The sequence below is a fragment of the Meriones unguiculatus genome, chromosome 21 (genome assembly GCF_030254825.1).
Source record: "Meriones unguiculatus strain TT.TT164.6M chromosome 21, Bangor_MerUng_6.1, whole genome shotgun sequence".
In the NCBI taxonomy this organism is placed as follows: Eukaryota; Metazoa; Chordata; class Mammalia; order Rodentia; family Muridae; genus Meriones; species Meriones unguiculatus.
The window spans coordinates 25,775,989-25,789,238 of NC_083368.1; the positions used below are offsets into that span (position 1 = coordinate 25,775,989).

The window sequence follows — 13,250 nt, forward strand, 5'->3', positions numbered from 1 at the left end:
GCATTAAAATACAAGCAACACTTTATGTGTATTTGTATAAGATATAAATATATGATTTTGTTTTTGTTTTTGTTTGAAGAAGGTAAAAGTGAAAAAAATGACAATGTAAACTCAAGATTTCATATCTGCGATTACTTTTAATTGGTCAGCATCCTCTGCTTTCTTCACCTGAATCCATGAATCTCCCCTTGGAAAGAGAGGGGTGCTTTGGTAAAGATTTCATGGTTTGAATATTGACTTCTATGGTCATGGTTATCTGAGCCCACAAGGCCTTCTGTTGGTTGGTTTTCTGTTCTTCATCTGCTTTGACAGTGCCTTTTTGTCTTGTGAACTGTGTGAAATCTTTGCTTAGAACATGTCACTCTATCTTAGCTCAGTGTCAGACTGACCTGCTGGCGCCATTGTTTTGCTGGAGACTAATCCATTTGGCAAGTGGATTTTGTCAGTGGTGTTATTGTGTTCTCTTCTGTATGGGCTGACCATGTTTGATCTCAGAAATTATCCTGTTACTGCTATTCTTCATATACACCTAGCTGAAAATGGATTGAATGAACTATCTCAAATTGATAAGATTAAAATGCCGTTTCTTTAGCCAAAAGTCATTGGAGATTCTTGTCTGTTTTGTCATGCTTCCATTCATTTGGAGAAAAAAAAAAGTGTTTTCTAAAACATTACTATAATTAATTATAACAAGGTATCAGAATTTAGTTTCTTTTTTTATACATCATTGAATTTGGAGTGTTGCATGAGCAGGTAGCTAAGAACTATTGAAATATTATATATACTGTCATAGTGGATTAATGTGGCTTTATAACATTTGCATATTGCAAAATTAGTTGCAAAACAGCAATCTTATTGTGATTATTTTCTTCACATTTTGCATATTTTAATATTTCTATTTTTCTCTGGTTTAATTATTGCTATGATCAATGTAAAACAAGTGAATAATTAAAAATACTGACAAAATTGAGGGATGATTGAGAAATTGTGAATTAAAATGTTTGCATAGCAATGTTAACTGAAAAGTCAGAGTTTGTTCAATTAGTTCAGATATTAGCAGCCTTATAAATAGCTAATATCTATACTTGATTTAGTAGTTAGTGAGGCATGCATTTTATTTTAAAATATAACAAAGTTTAAACATTTTTGGGGAAATATCACCATTATTAAAACAAATTTATTATGAAGAAATAAGAATAATCTTCTTTTTAAATTTTTAATTTAATAATTTAAATTTATTCCCCACATTAAAAATATTAGGTGCTATGGAAATATGTAATTATGATTAATAACCTTATTTTAAAAACAGGGGAATTAAGTTTCTTCATAAATATACCTCATTTGAAACCTCAGTCATTTGGAAAATGCATATGATGTAAGTTTTCTCAATTAACAAAGAACCTGAGGATAGCAAGCCAAATAAGAAAATACAAAATTCAGCCCCACTGCGATGTCAAAACTTAACAGATGATGGTGGATAAAAGCTAAGGTTCAAAAATATTTGTGAATAAATACACTGCTACAATCCTATGTAATTCATCCTATTTGAATGTTGGATTTTATATGACTTCCCTTCTGTTATCCAATTAGGCTTTTTTCCCCAGCCTGAGAGAAAGTTGAGAAAGTGATAGTTATTTTCTCGTGGCCTTGTTTCTAATGAATGAAATATTTAAGACTGAGGACATACATTCGGGTTCAAGAACTTATTCAGTATTTACAAGTATACTTACTCATTCCCTTATTTTAGTTTTCCAGCAGCTTCATAATTTCATGATTTATGATAGCTACTTACCTTTTTATTAAAAATAGCAAATAAATTAAATCTGTGTATGGGATCTACACATGCCAAACACCCTGACTCTATTCATGCCGTGACCACCTCACATAGCATTGGTTACACTCTGACAAGGGACACTGATGGAAACTATTCTAGATTGACCATATGTCATTATATTTTCCTAGAGGCTTTTCATTAGGTGAAGGGCAGATATTGACATTGTAGCTGAGTGGGAGCAGGCCTTCCGCAAATACTTTTCCACTTGATTCTATGTTTATAGCATAAACTTTGCAAGTGAAGACTCAATGATGTTCTGATAGTAATAGTTAAAATGAAGGAGATTTAAAGAGTTTTCCACAATAAGATTACGAATGGAGGTGTTTATTTCAAATTGAAGGATTTTTATGCGACATGACATTTTTAAGCCTACTCACATGCTCTGGAGTGTTAGAGGGTTTCCCAGTTTTTGAGTAGATGAATTCATCTGTGTGCTATAATCATATATTAATTTTAATACTGACCCAAGGGAAGGAGTTTAGCACGAATTGGTAAAATATTAAAAGTAACAATGATCAATTTTTAGTACTGGCAATATATTCCCTCCCCCAATACAGCCACCATTGCATGCATGCATCACTTTAGTTTATGTATGGAAGCCACAGGGGAAAGGCTAATATTCAGCCACAGCTGCAGAACTGCCAGGCTAATAAGTTTAGCCTTCACACCATACTGACCAATTACTCACTCTGCAGAGTTATCAATACTACTTGTCAGACTCATTCAAGTCATCAACCCAAACCTCTCTTGCTCTTTGGCATCATCTGATTCCAGTGGTGGATTGTTAGAAACCCTTCCCGAAGCTTACGGAACAATAGTTACTAATTGCATCCTTCATGACGAACTCAAGTATGGCCAACCTGTGTGCTTTACATAGGCAACCAGAGTATCACCATCTCCTTGTCTCAGCTTCAGCATGCGTTTAAGGCATAACGTTGCACAGAAGTGAACCGCTGTACCTCACCCTTTAGCACACACTAGGCACTATGAGTCATGTTTAATATGCTACATTTTAATTTTTAAATAGTCTTTAGAGATAAGTAATTTTATTCTATTTATCAAAGATAATGAGTAGCTGTTTTTGTTTTTGTTGTAGTCTATTTTCTTGGTGTTGGGTTTTTCGTTTTTGTGTTTGTTTTGGGGGTTTTTCTTGATTGGTTGGTTTTGTTTTGTTTTGTTTTTGTTTTTTGTTTTGTTTTGTTTGAAAGAGCTTATCATTGTGTGGGTGGGGAGAAAGAAACGATTTGGAAGGACTTGGGGTTAGGGATAAATATATAATCAAAATGTATTTAAATTTAAAATTTGTTTTAAATAGTAAAAATATAGTAAAAATGAAAGACATAAAGTGCGAAGGAGAAACAGTTACCTACACTTCTGGTCTCCTTGCTTCTCCCCAGTCAATGTCATGTGTATTGCATGTTCTCAGATGCTTTTGGTTCCTTGTTCATGGTGTGCTGTTCTCTGAAGAAGAGAATTTCTCCTTTTCTCAGCACTCATTAAGGGCATGTATCTCTCTCCCTAGAGCTGAGACTGCCTATGGCTTTCCTTGTCCACTTTGACATATTGATTTGTGGGTATAGTACTAATGCTTAGAATGTTCTTAGGGATAATGTTTTTTTAATAATGTGATTGTACGGAGTCATATGAAAGAGGAGGAGGTCCTCCCCTATCAGTGGACTTGGAAAGGGGCAGGGAGGAGATGAGGGAGGGAGGGTGGGATTGGGGAGGGAATGAGGGAATACAGTTGGGATACAGAATTAACAAAATGTAACTAATAAGAAAAATAAAATTAAAAAAAAACTTGAGGAATAAACATAACCCCCCCCCCCAAAAAAAAAAAGATAACGAGTAGCTTTAGTTAATGGAAAAAATCAGGCTATCTTTCAATGAGCAATTATGGCGCTCTTATTATTCACAAAGCCCATTGTGCAAAAGAAAATTGTTGGCAAAAAAACTCACTCCATATCCACTTGCTTAATGTCCTATTGTCTGTTTCCCACACTGAAATGTGCTCGAATTCAGTGCAGAACTTTTGTCTTTTTCTTTTATTGCTTACTTCTTGTCATTTAGAATCACCCTTAGTATAGAAATATGTACTGAGTGAAAGCTGGAGACATTCCTCATCTATAGTTTGCTTATTAGCATGCAGAAGATCCCATGTTTAATCCAAAAGGCCCTGAAATAAAAAATAACTAACAAAATAGTAAATAAATAAAATCTTAAGAAGAGCATATTTTGGATATATGCCCAGTAGTGGTATGTCTGGATCTTGAGGAAGCGCTATTCCTAGTTGTCTGAGAAAGTGCCAGATTGATTTCCAGAATGGTTGTACAAGTTTACATTCCCAACAGCAATGGAGGAAGGCTCCCCTTTCTCCACAACCTCTCCAGCATGTGTTGTCACTTGAGTTTTTGATCTTAGCCATTCTGATGGGTGTAAGATGAAATCTTAGGGTCATTTTGATTTGCATCTCCCTGATGGCCAAGGATGCTGAGCATTTCTTTAAGTGTTTTTCTATCATTCTACATTCCTCTACAGAGAGTTCTCTGTTTAGCTCTGTACCCCATTTTTTAATTGGATTACTTGATTTGTTGCTATTTGTTCAACCATGTTTGTAACAGTTTTATTCATAATACCCAGAACCTGGAAACAACCCAGATGTCCCTCAACGGAGGAATGGATACAGAAATTGTGGTAAATTTACATAATGGAATACTACTCAGCAATTAAAAACAAAGAAATCATGAAATTTGCAAGCAAATGGTGGGACCTATAAAAGATCATCCTGAGTGAGGTATCCCAGAAGCAGAAAGACATACACGGTATATATTCACTTATAAGTGGATACTAGAGCTATAAGATAGGGTAAACATATTAAAATCTGTACACCTGAAGAAGCTAAACAAGAAGGAGGACCCAGGGTAAGAAGATTAAAGACAAATGGGATGGACATTGGAAGTAGGAGAAAACGAGAAGCAGGATAGGAGCCTACCATAGAGGGTCTCTGAAAGACTCTATATAGCAGTGTATCAAAGCAGATTCTGAGACTCAGAGCCAAACTTTGTGTAGAGTGCAGGGAATCATATGAAAGAAGGGGGAGTTAGTAAGACTTGGAGAGAACAGGAGCTCCACAAGGACCAAATATATCTGGGCACAGGGTCTTGTCTGAGACTGATTCTCCAACCAGAGACAATGCATGGATATAACCTAGAACCCCTGCTTGGACTTAGCCCATGGCAGCTCAGTATCCAAGTGGCTTTCTTATTTAGGGGAACATGTCTCTGACATGAACTCTGTGGCTAGCTATTTGACCTCCCCACCCCCAGTGGGAGGAGCAGCCTAGCTAGGCCACAGAGGAGGACATTGCAGCCAGTCCTGGTGGACCTGAAAAGCTAGGGTCAGAAGGAAGGGGAGGAGGACCTCCTCTATCAGTGGACTTAGAGAGGGGCAGGGAGGAGATGAGGGAGGGAAGGTGAAATTGGGAGGGAATGAGGGAGGGGGCTACAGCTGGGATACAAAGTAAATAAACTGTAATTAATATAAAAACCAAAAATTAAAATAAATCTTAAGAAGAAAACAAAATGTTTACTGAATGAGTGAATGAAGGATTGAACAAACATATGTCCTTTCAGACTGATAAGCTTGTTGGTCTAGAAAGCAATTTCACCTACTTATCCCTGAATTGCAAGCACAGCCTAAGAGGGAAAGGGCTAATAATTTCAATCTGTTTCATGCTCATTATATAACTTCACCAATTCCTTTTTTTTTGTAAAAGGTCAGATTTATTTAACATATTCTCACATTCTCCCAGAATTTGTCAAAAACCCTTTATTTTGTGTGACAAAATTGCAGAGGAATAATTCTCCAGGGAAGATGGCAGGTACCGTTGGCTGAAGTCATGGTGCTTTTTCACTCAGGTGGGGTGCTGTAATACAGCATTTGTCGGAATAATGGCAGGTTAAGATGGTTTTGAGTTGAAAATAAAATGGCAACGACAAACAGCACCAAACAATTCAGACTGGCATTTTATGAAGTGAAAACAGCCTTGGTAAAATCCCTAGATGCTCATATCCTGAGAGGCCTTACTTGAAAAGTTGACAGTTTGTTGATGGATTCTCCAGGGCAATGGATTCTCCCATTCTCTAGACTCAGCTCTTCCAGGAGTATATATGAAAAATTCTATACATATATAAGACAGGCATCAATTCAGATTTATGTGAATTGTGAGCTATCACCCCTTTTCAGAATATTTTTACACTAAAAAAAAAAAACCCTTAGGTTGAAAAGGACTTCTAGGTATAAAATTATCACTAAGCACAATGAAAAGTTGCAAATTACCTGGCTGTAATTCTTACTCTGAATATTTGGATATACTGACCTGAAATTGTGCATGAATGAATTTATATAAATATTTCATTATCGTTGAAGAACATTGTGGTTTCTTATATCCTATAGATTGATATTCAGTATAATAATCACTGTCTACATGCAGATATTCAGCATCATATGCACTGTAGTAAAAGACATGAATCCTACTGATAATGGCTTCTACTAAGCGACCATTTCTCTGAATAGCAGCATAAAGGCTGTACCAGCTTGGCAGAGGAAGTGGTTTCTGAAATTGCTCCAGAGGCATGTTTAAAATTATATGACCCTCTTCTTTTAAAATGCCCATCACTTTCCATTATATATTTCAGTATTCAGTATTTTTTATAGGAAAAACTAATAGGTTGTGATTTCCTAGAAATTAAGTTTTATGTTTCCTGTGCAGAGTGTTTTTTTTTTTCTGTGTGTGTGTGTGTGTGTGTGTGTGTGTGTATAAGTCCAACTTCAGGTTTCTTCAGCATACTTTTATTAAAAGCAATGGCCAACTAGTCCACAAATTGACCCATCTTAATCTCAACTAATCTGGAAATAAGGAAGTTCCTAAGTCTTCTTTTCAGAAGCAACGACACAAATCCAATCATGGAGATTATTCTTTTTAAGGGATTTCTTGGTAAGATAGTTCAAATACCTTTTGGAGAACTGTTTCTCAGAAAAAACTGTGATTCTGTGTTGAATTGAACTGTGATTCAATGTGAACAGCATTTCTAAGATTTCTGTTTTTTTTTTTTTTCCCCTGACTTTAACCTTCTTCCTTAGAAACTGTTCGAAATTTCCAGAATCAAAAATTCCATCTTGTACTGGGTGAATGAGGTTCAAATGAAATCTCCAGGCTGACTTCTTCAGCTTTCTTGTCTTTCTGGAGTGCTATATTGAGCATCATCCATAGGAAGAGCTATTGAGAACAATTTTTAAATTTACATATGTTTTCATCAAATTCTTCCCCCTCCCCCAAGGCCTTCCAGATCCCTTCCTTTCCTACTAGCTCATCTTCAGGTTCTTCCTCCAAACAAACAAACAAAAGCCCAATAAAGCAATAGAACCTTTCCAAACCAAGAAGACAAAAATAAAACAACACCCCAAAAGAAAACAAGCAAACAAATAAAAACTCCACCAAATGGTAACCAAATAAAAGTACACAAAGAAAACCTGTTCAGTCTGTTATGTGTTGGGTCAGCTGCTCTTTAACATGAGGCCTTCCCTGGAGCAGATGATATATCCAGTGTGATTCCTTTGCAAAAAATATTTTTCTTTTCATAATATTTTTTTATTGATTATTTGGGAATTTAACATCGTGAACCTTAATCACACTTACTTCTTAGTTCTCTCCAGTCCATCCTCCATTCTTGTGACCTACCTACCCCTCCAAAAAAGAAGATGGATGACGAGAAGGAATAGGAGGAGGAGGTGGGGGAGGAGGAAGCGGAGGAGGAGGAGAAGGGAGAAGAAGGTGATCCAATTTGTATTATCCATATAGCACTAGAGCATGGTCAAACTCCCTGTGGCCAGGAAAACTGAGTCCTTCCGCACCTGCACCCTGCTGGAAGCCATTAATTGTGGAAAGCTACACTTCAGCAACCTTCTCACAGAGAGTTCTCTTCCATGGCTTTCTGTCTAGGCTGTTACTTTTTTCTTGAGGGAAGTGGGGTAAGGGTGGTTGTTGTCATATAGGCCTTCTATGTCCCTTTTCCTCAACTACGAGTCTGCAGTCTGGCAGCAACACCATGGCAAAGCAGCTTCCTTTCCCTTTACAGTCAGCAGGGCCACGGGCTTCCACACGGTTTCTGGCCATAGCAAGCTCCACGGACCTCAGTATGGTCTCTGGTAGCAGGACAGGCCACAGACAGACACCATCATAGCTGTTAGTTGGCAGTGCTGGCCTAGGACATCAGCAAGGCCTCAGGCGGCAGCACAGGTCAATCCAGAAAAGGAACCGTTCACCAGTGGTAGAGCAGCCCCTATTCAGCAATGACATGTTTCCGAGGAAGCTCCAGACCACTGTACATCACCTTGCTGGCCTTCCTTGACGCAGGCAGGCAGCTGGGCTAGCACTGCTGTGCTCACAGGCAGCTCTGCTGCAGCCACACTTTCTATCTCCCAGCAGGGCAAGCAGCAGGGGCTGCAACTAAGAGGGCGCCATGCTGGGAGCTGGCTGCCAGGCCTAGGGCCAACCGACTCTGCTCAATATTGACCTGTTTTCTGTGGGAGATCCAGGCTGCTGCACAACTTCCTGTGGCTGGTGCTGGCTGCCCTGTAGCTCACTGGTTATGACCTTTGTGCTTGCAACCTGCCGGCTGAGACGCAACAGCGCGAAGTGTGTGAATTTGTTGTGCGCAGCTCTGTTTCGCCATCTTTCTTTCCAATTCCATGAATTCACTTTTTTAAAAGCATCTTCCCAGGCTTTCTGAGGCTGAATCAGCAACCAAGAACCGTGCATGGACTGGACCTAGACCCCTACACAGCTGTAGCCATGGCTGCGCTCAGTCCTGTGACTTGATGTCCTGGGTCGGCTGGGCTGTTGTTGGGGCTCCCCTTTTCTGCAGAATAGGGGGACACGGGGGAACACGGGTAAGAGAGGACTGGAAGGAGAGGAGGGAGGGGGCTATAATCAGGATGTAAAGTGAATTAAAAAAAAGACTTGCTTTTTTTTTCTTTAGTTGTTCTAGAGATATTTTGGGTGTTGCAGACACTTTTTATTTTTTTTCCGCCGTGTCTATGGGCTCGCAGACTCTTTGGATAGTTTAATATTTTTATATCCTTATATCTTCTAAGCATATGATAACTAACAATATATAATATCCCTATGTTTCTGGCTAAAGGAGCTGGAGATGTAATAGCCAGAGCATGAAGCTGCTACGGATATACTACAAGGGATAGGGTGACAATTGGTTTAGAAGTGGAGATTCTAACCTCCGTACTGAAACCAACGCCGGAACGTCCATAATTCTGAGCAGGGCCAAATTTCTCATGGGGAAGTTAGAATAAAGGTATGGTAATTTTGCATACAATTAGAAGAAGCTGTAATCTCAATGACCTGATTTGGAGAAGATCTCTCATGCTCCTCAAATATTGCCATCTAAGTGTTTCATGCTGTCATTAACACGTTTTTGAAATTTCTGGATTATTAGCATGAACTCTGGGTAAAGAGTAGCTCTGGATAAAAAGCAACAATGGCAGATAAGAAAGGTTCTATAAAATTCCAAACTGGTGAACCCGTGAGTTTACTGGGGTTACTAATGAGGGAGGTGAGAGGTTAGAAGGGCATGAGTGGCTTAGAAGTTGCTGCGTCAGCAGAAAGCACGCTCCCCCTCTCCCCTTCCCCAATCCCAGCTTGGCTGACAAATCATGAAAGCTGAAAGACTTGCAGAAAGCTGGACAGGTCCTCATTTCCTCTCTGCAGCAGTCCTTTCTGCCTACGTGGCTTTGTGAGGAGGGATCTGGAGAATCTTCTACATTTCAGGGACTTGCAGATTCAGTTTACTTTCTCAATCTTAACAAGCCTTGCTCCAGAATGGAACATTCAAACTGGGAGGACATGGCTATGCAACATCCCCACAGATAAGAAAAACTCTGGCAGATGCCTTTTTCTTGTTGGAAGCATCTTTGCAACGGGTTTAAAAATGAAGATGCTTAAATTAGATTATTAAGGACAAATTAAAAGTGAATCAGGTGTTTGATAATGTCATCCAATGGGTGGGAGTGAAACACAAATGGGATCTGTCTGGGGCAGCAGGGTTAAAATGAAATTAACATGAGATCAGAGTGCTGTTACCTTCTGAAGAAGTGACCGTGTGAAGCCACTGAGATGTTCTGAGTTGTTCATAAAATCGATCCAGTCAACAGGATCAATGCAGATTTTTAGTGTCATAGGTCTGAAGCCGGGTGAATGCAGAACCCTGCGGAGACTGTAGGCTGCAGAGGGGTAAATGAATGGAATTGAAAGGAGAACTCTCCAGAAGGAACAGATCAGAGCAAGGTGCAACATGACATTGATTTTTCTGCATTCTCCTTGGATTTGGTGAGAAGTTCATGTTTGGAGTATACTGAACTAATTCTTATTTAAAGAGGAGTTACAGCTCATCCTATAAAGCTGACAATACATGAAATGAGGGGGGGCAGCTGCAACACCTCTTTTAAAATGTAGATACAAAAACTAAATGTATGAGAAGTTGGATTCGTAGTTTAATAAACAGCTCCTAAATGAAGGGCTTTGCCACACTCCTTTTCAGATGAAGCAGTTTTAATTTTGCTCTAGCAAAACCTCTTTTGAATATCTCAGTTTCTAATAGAAAGAAGATGAGGTTATCCTTTTGTATTCTTTCTTGCTGCCCTTTGTCTTTCCTCTTTCTGGTGTTTCCTGTGGTCTTGAAACCATGTAGAATGAGTATATGTTGGTGAGAGGCGTCCATCCCTTCCTCCTTTCCTTTATGTGTGCTCTGTGGTGGCCTCTTCAGTACTAACTTGGAAAGAGGAGGCCTCTCCTGGAAAATATAGTTCTTCATTCTGAGCAATTTCCCAGCATTTCTGATTGCTTAAAGACTAGCCTACTTTAAATACCATTTGCAATTCATAAGCTATTGGCCATTATTAGAAATAGTCAGCAAATGATGTGAACGTTAAAGAAATGTGGATTTTTCCACAGCACCTGGCCAAGAAAACAGTTCTAAGCGGCTCTTTGGATATCATGGAACTTCCACAAGACACAACAGGACAACACATTTAATGGAACAGACCAGTAAGTGGCTCATGGATGGAAACTTGGGCATTGGCATTCTGTAGCAGTAGCTTTGTATCATCACAGCCGTCATAAGCTTTTGATGTTATTTTTTATTAAAGGTAAAAAATTTGAACTTATCAATTGAATTAATAAATTAAATGTTGGTATTTCATGATGCCAAGAGTATAACCTGGCGCCTTTTTATTGGTCTCTCCAGTCTGTGTTTCAGCAGCTGTTTTATCTAGTGGCTGTTCCTTCCTTTGGAAATATTCTTGGGCCTCAGTTTGCTTCCGGACTCCCATTCCCATTGCTTCCAACTTATCCTTTTCTCCCCTAGTCAAATTTTAGGAGCCTGTTGCACATTGCCAAATCAGCAGTGCTCCAGCATGATTTACGGAAGGCTTAAGATAAAACTGCATTTTTCAAACTTCATGGCTGGAAACTCCCTTGAGCTTAATTTAAGGTCTCTGTTTCCTGAAATCTCATTGACATAAAACATCCAGTACTTCGGTTCTAAATGGGCTTCTTTTTTTTTTTTTGAGGGGGGGGGGTGTTTAATAGGCATGTAAGGCTGCCTGTATTTTTTTTTTTAAAAAACCTCATTTTATATAAATAGCAGCGAATAAATTTCTTTGTCCTTTTCATAACCCATAAAGATAACCCATAGGAAGAGAATGTATGAGAATGTCCGTGAGACAATTGAGAGCCCAACAAAAAGTGTGCAGACCGTGCTAAACAGATAGGGCTGTTGCTCTGACATGCAACAGTAAGCACAACATAAATAAATAATTTCATGCCTTTGCAGCCTTACAGGAATTTTCCAGGAGTTTATTGGGGTGGATTCAACATTATGAAAGCATTTGTGGTCATACTAGCAATAGTAGACATTGGTGCTTTTTGCTGGCACAGAACTAGCATAGTTGTTGAAAACTTTGTAAATAGTGTCTGGTACCTAAACAATGCACACATGGATTTTATTTATGATGGTTTTTAATAACCCTGAACTGGGGATCAGCTGGTGGTAGTGCAAAAACCAGTAGTAGACCACCCAGAATGAGCTGAAAATAAATCAAATAGAACAAATATATGGTAAATATATGTGCATATGAGGCTAATGTAAATGATAATTTTAAGTGTTGGATGCATATTATTGGGGTCTAACCAGATAGTTTAAGAAAATCACCTTTGATGGTTTTTACGGCTAATGTTACATATTTGTCTTGAAACAATTTTTCTATTGGTTATTTTGGTATTTTTATTTACAGGAAGTACTTAAATCACTGTATTTTTCTATAGAGTAAAATTGGTAGAAAATATTGTTGATAAAGTCTGACATTCATTCTTACATTTTGCCAAACTTCAGGAAATTTGATATTGGAAAAACTCAGGAAAAATATACTTTGATTATCCGAGAAAATAAACAGAAATTGGGAATGGAGGAATATCTGAAACGTTTGCTTTTCCATTGCCTTTACTGCCTCTTCTAAGAATGGAACTTATAAGCTATGCATAAGTATCCCTACACTTGATAGAGGGATATAATTGTTCAAATTTTTCTTGTCCAAGTTCGGAACATGTGTCAAGAAATCTTACTTTTAACAGCTGAAAAAAGGGAAGATCATCTAAGTGAAATTCTATCTTAACTCTAACCTACATCAGTGCTGGATAAATATTGTTGAAATACAGACAGTTTTCTATTGATTTTTGTCACAATGGTCATAAATAGGTACGAATTCCTCCTTATCATTAAATAAGTTGGCATCCTACCTCTTGGCATCCCTGTGGCTGACTACCATTCTGAGGATTATTATACCAAGGGTGCAGGTCAACTTTCTTAGGTCTCAGGCCAGCAAAAGCCTGTGTAGAGATACTGATTCTTGATAAATGGACTATCATTTAGCAGTGTAGGAATGATCTGAATCTCTATTTCTCATGTAGGATTAGACCTGAGATTAGGTACATGAGAGAGGAGAGCACCACATAAACATTGATGTTTAGAGATTTATGTGCACACAAATCATGCAAGGCTATACTCATTCTGAATCAGCCAGTTAGGATGGATACTGCAAGTATGAACTCCCAGATGGTGCCAGCACCAATGGTCCACACTCTCACCAACGGCTCTTAGTTTCCTGGACTTAGTGGACATTTGATGACTGGACACTGGAAACTGAAATTTGCAGAAGGGTACACATAGTAATGAGACAGGAAGTGAAGAATCTGCCATCACGGTATCTTTTATGGTTTTTCTTTCTTTGTAGACCCAGTGCATTTTCTTCTCTTGCTTCCCAGGATACTATTCTCTTTTCTAACTCC

The 13,250-nt window shown here is 38.4% G+C and overlaps 1 pseudogene; it reads right to left on the reverse strand.

Moving 5' to 3' along the window:
* Positions 1 to 6,688: 6,688 nt before the first annotated feature.
* Positions 6,689 to 11,242, reverse strand: LOC132649778 (ribosomal protein eL22-like 1; annotated as a pseudogene).
* Positions 11,243 to 13,250: the final 2,008 nt, after the last annotated feature.